Below are 6,000 nucleotides of genomic sequence, written 5' to 3'. Positions count from 1 at the left end.
TCTTTCCAGAAAATAGCGTCATGTGAAGACAAAGCTTCTTTTAAAGTGAGTGGGTCATCTCCAATATTAAAAACATAATAATCAGGACCAGAATCTTTTTCTACTCTAGATCATTTACTTCTTCTTAACTCAAAACCATCATTTTCTTTATTTTTTAAAGTAGAAGTAGAAGAACTAGGTAGTGACAAAATATTTTCTTTAGCCCTTAGACCCCTACTATTTTAAGAATCAAAAGGGAATTTATTTTAATGAAAAATAGCATCACCTGATTCTATTATCACACTATCTTCAAGATTAAAAAATCTATAGGTCGTACCAAGAAAAGCACAAGTAGTAACTTTTTTACCCAACTTAGAAATTTTTGGATCCATTAACCTTACATAGGCTAAGCAACCCCAAACTCTTAGATATCTCAAATTTCTCTTATGACATTTCCATAACTCAAAAGGTGTTAGTTTGATCTTTTTATGAGGCACACGATTCAACACATAACAAGCAGTCAAAAGAGCTTCACCCCAAAAACTTAAAGGTGCACAAGACTCAATTAACATGGTATTAGTTAACTCAACCAAAGTTCTATTCTTTCTTTCCATTACACCGTTAGATGTAGGAGAATTAGGATGATTAGTTTCATGAATTATACCCATTGATCTAACAAAAGAACTGAACTCATGTGACTCATATTCACGGCCTCTATCACTTCTTATTCTTTTTATTTTTCTATTAAACTGATTTTCAACTTCATGGAGAAAAGTTTTAAAATTCTCAAATGCATCACTTTTATTTTTCATAAAGTAAACATATGTAAACTTAGAAAAATCATCAATGAAAGTGATAAAATATCTATTTCCTCCATGAGTTAAAATTCCACCAAGTTCACAAATATCTATATGAACTAATTCTAATTGTCAGTTTTTCTTTCAACTTGAAAATGAGGCCTTTTTTGTGATTTTGGGTTTACTACAAGCCTCACATTTTTCAAAGTTCTTTTTTATCACTTGAATTAATCCTAAACTACTCATGATTCCCACATAACGATCATTTATATGACACAAACGAGCATGCCAAAAATTAGTAGAAGAAAGCATATAAACAGAAGTAGATGTTTTGTTCATTTCAATATTCAACTTGAACATACCATCACATACATAACCCTTTCCCACAAAAATATTATATATAACAATTACATACTGATCAGATTCAATAATCTGTTTGAAGCCTGCTTTATTAAGAAGAAAACTAGACATCAAATTTTTTCTCATAGAAGGAGTATAAAGTACATCTTTTAAGAATAATACCCTTCCAAAAGTAAACTTCAACTTGACATCTCCTATTCCAAGTACTTGAGTTATGTGTGAATCTCCAACCATGATGGTTTTGGGCTCCTCAAAATTTGTATATTTTTTAAACCAATCTTTGTCATAACAAACATGGCTATTTGCACCAGAGTTAGCCTACTATCCATCAACATTCTCTACCATGTTAATGTCTGTTATCACTGCCATAAATAGTTCTTTGGTAATGTTTGCCTGAGATTTAGACCCACGTCTCCAAAATCTATAAAATCGAGCAATATGTCCACTCTTGCCACAGACAAAGCATGGTCTTTTTTGTTGTACATGTTGATTTTTTTGCTTGGTTGTTTCACCATTATTGTCCTTGGGATTTCTACCAGTATTTTTCTTGAATTTTTTATTCTTAGGCTTTAAAGTGGTATTTTTGTTAGTTTCAGGGGTATCATTATTTGAAGAAGTTAAATTTACCTTCGGTGTGATGTTTTTCTCTTCTGTTTGCAAAAGTGCATCTTAACCCCTTGCTTCTTTTTCCATGTGGATTTTCATTATCAAAGTCTCAAGAGAAGTTCCTTTTGCTTGTGGTGTATAGTTTTTTAAAATTCCTTCCACGAAGGTGGAAGTTTATCAATTATGCCACAAACAATAAGGTTATATCCAATTTTGACTTCCTCAAATATCAGCTCTCCAACAATCATTATAAAATCCTGAGCTTGGTCTACCACTGATTTGTTGTACACCATTTGGAAATGGAAAAATCTGCTAGCCGCATATTTTTTTGCTCCTGCTTCCTCAGTATCATACTTACTCTGCAAGGCTTTTCAAATTTTCTTTGCACTAGAGAAATTTCTATAATAATAATAATAAAAATTATCAGATAGATAATTAAGTAAAAAGTAGCGACACTTGTAGGAGTCACCATCATATTTTTCCACTTTCTCTTGAAGAGAAATGAGTTCTTCATCACTCATGGAAGAGTTATCTACTTTGTTTGGGTTCTTCTCAGTTAACACATAAGAAATATTGAGAAAACTTAAATAGAAAAGCACTTTACCCTTCCACCTTTTGAAATGAGTACCGTTGAACCGAAATGACTTATTGAGATCTCTCATCTTGACATCCGTGGATTTTTCAGTTGTTGCCATTGAATCTCCTTGCAATTGTGGGTGAAATTACAATAAACTTAAAACTGAAAATTACAAGTGAAGAAAATAAAAAGAATATCTTTTTCTTCGGCTAAGGAGTGGATATCTCGCTCTCTTTAAGAAGATTCAAGCCCATGCAACAAATGTTTCACCGGTCCAGCAGTAATCTTCTTGACTTATCCCCTCTAGGATACTACAGTCTTCTCAAAGAACAACTCAACAACTCTGGACAAGAGTTGAGTTCTAAGCTCCACAATAAGAACACCTCCCTTCAACTAATGAACTCTTTTTTTTACTATCTTTAGTGAACTCTATATTATCTTGTGTGTGGCAAAACTATGAAAGACCACCTCTATTTATAGGAGAGGAAGTCTTCCATGCAATGAATAAGAATGAATCTAGGGTAGTAAATATAGAATATCAATGGCTTAGAGGTTACAAGAGTTACATGAGTTACATCATATAAACAGTAGGTTAATGGTGGAATTAAGAATGAAAGTTACAAGAGTTACATGAAACTTATGTCCATATTCTACCACCACCAACTATTGTGATTAAAGGCTCATAACACAAATGAAATGAGAGTTAGGAGGTTGAAAAAAAATACAGCCATGCAACAACGTGAGATGCGGCCAATTGATGGCATTAAGGTTGACATCAATTGCCAACAAAAAAAACTACTGCAAACTCCCACAAAGTAAAGGTCTTAAAGGACCATTATAATAATGAATTAGGCATTATAATAATATTAAAATGCAACATCACTGCCAACATATTGCCTAAGGTCAATTGTTTAAGAAAGTTAAATGCATCTTGCAATCTAAACAAAGATATCTACATCTCTGTTTCTTTTTTTTTCATCATATTTCTATTTTTTCTCTCTTTTGATTTTCTTATTTTTGATGATTTCTTTCTTTATTCCTTCTTTGTCTGTTAATACATTTTTGCCTTGAAGTCCATACGTTAGACTATTTTGCTTAAACTCAAAAATAAAATACTACTTTGAAAATCATCAACCTTTTTGCATCAATATGAACCATTCGTTCTCCATCTAACGTAAGACTTCTTCCTTGAAGAAGAAAGAGAGTCAATTACTATCCTATGTAGTTTGTTGTCATCAAAAAATTTAGCAAGATAAATCGAACAGTTCCTGCAGTCATAAAAACTTGAGGGTAGCAGATGTGTAAGGAGAATTATAATCGCAAAGAAATCCAGATCTAATTGCTGGCATATATAAAAACCCCATGATATGTGTAATATTATTTTCTCGCTGAAGAAATAGAATTAATTCTAGGAAAGTACTTTTCTAGCACCCATGTTCAACTTCTATGAGCAACAATGCAATCCGGAAGTTGCTTTTTATGCAAGTTACCAATGCAAGGGTAAGGAAACACCTTAGTAAAGCTATTAGTACAAAATAGGATAGACATTACGTTATGGAAACACCTTAGTAAAGCTATCAAGAAATAGATTTTCAACTTTATATGCATACAGTAAACTCAACCATTATAAAATCAAACAGCCAACATAACATGAACAACAACAAACGCAGTGTATTCCCACATAGTGGGGTCTAGGAAGGGTAAAATATGTGTAGTCCATACCACTACCTCGGGAGAAATAGAAAGGCTATTTCTAATAGACCCCTGACTCAAGACAAAGAATAGTAAACAAATTTGTAATAAAGCATGAAACAAGATGGAATAACAAAAATATGACACCCAAAAAGTAATACCCTATACTAATGAACCAAAGGCACCCCCACCCTTATACCCTCCTACTAGCAGCTCCAACTTATGGACATAGCCCTAAGACTACCATCTCGGCTACCCCAAAGATCTCCTAACTACTGACTATGACCCACCCACATGCATTAGCCTTCTAACCTAATTCGTGTCCTCTAGGCCTTTCTATCTAGGGTCATGTCCTCATTAAGTTATAACTGCTCCATGTCATATCTAATCGTCTCTCTCCAGTATTTCTTTGGCCTACCTCTATATCTACCACCCCTAGTAAGTCTATACATCTAATGTAACATCCGTATTTCTGCCATCTTCAATTTTTAAATATGAGAGTTCTTGACTAGCCAATACTCCATTTCATACAACATGGTCGGACGGATTACCACCCTGTAGAATTTTTCTTTAAGATTGGGCAGCACCTTTTTATCATACAACACTCCTGAGGTGAGCTTTCACTTCATCCATCCTACCCCAATACGATAAGAGACATCCTTATCAATCTCTCCATTCATCTAAATCATGGACCTGAGATACTTAAAATTATCCTTCTTATAAATAACCAGGGAATCCAACCTTACTACCAACTCGCCCTCCTGTACTGTAAGACCCCCAAAATTCTAATCTTAATTTAGTCTTTTAAAGCTTGCCAAGGGGTCTCAGACTTAGAAAATTTAGCAAAGTGTCCATACTTAGTGTTATTTTATCCTTGGAAAGTTGGAAATCCAATTTCGCAACCTATATGCCCACGAAATATTGATATTTAAGTTAATTCATGATCAGGAATATCAATAGGTATTCCCAGATGAGTTTTAGATTCTTCAAACCCCGTTTAGACCATGCTTGAGAGACCAAAATAATGAGTCAACGCGATCTCGATGCGTCGCATCGTCCATCACATTGATAGATAATTTTTCCCTCATCTCAGTGCAATTTCTAATGAACTGACACAGACTCGATGCGACACGGTGGCTATCGCATCGATGTCAATGATATGGTGTGTCGGTCTGCGCATCGTAGTTCAGTTTATAAGCAATAAAAAGTCGCATCTTTAGGGTTAATTAAGTCTTTTTCCCAATCCTTCAGCCCCCACAACACAAAAATTAGCCCTCTTTTAGCAAATTATATTCATTCTTTCACAAATTTCTCAAGAACAAAAAACCCTAGGTGATTTAATTTTAAAGCCAAGGCTCAAGATTCTACCATTAATCTTCAAGAATTTAGCAACCAAGGTATGTGAAGTGTTCATCCAAGGGTCCCTTCTACCCTTGGAGCCCAAGAAACTAAGTAGTTTGATTTTATGATTTCCATGATTCAAATTAAAGTGTGATCATGATTATTATGTGAATTGGGCTTCTATTTCATGATTTATTACATTTTTCATGTGGAATTAATTATTATATATGTAGATTCGTGTGAATCCATGTTAAGACCTTAAAATTGTGAAATTAGAATTGAATCATGATGCTCACTTGTTGTCCAATGTTATGTGCATATACTATGTTCATGTGAACTAATAAGGGAAAAAAATCATGTCATACTAGCTTATGTGCAAGTTATATCATGCAAGTGTTTGATAAAATGCCTCCATAAATGAATTATGAACAAGTGCACATGATTATGCTTTTCAAGTTCATGTTATATTTTACTTTTCGTGCTATCGAGTCCTGGGGGTATTCAATACCCAAAATTTTAGCTGCTTATCTCGAGCTACAGTAGTTGCAGAACAGTCTCAATAATGTCTCGATAAGTAGAATTCAGTCAGTTGCAGAAACTCAGGAAACCTCAGTAGTGATCATAAGTCAGTCATAGTATTTATTTCAG

Source organism: Capsicum annuum, chromosome 4 (genome assembly GCF_002878395.1).
Source record: "Capsicum annuum cultivar UCD-10X-F1 chromosome 4, UCD10Xv1.1, whole genome shotgun sequence".
Taxonomy (NCBI): Eukaryota; Viridiplantae; Streptophyta; class Magnoliopsida; order Solanales; family Solanaceae; genus Capsicum; species Capsicum annuum.
Note: the sequence above shows the minus strand (reverse complement) of the source record.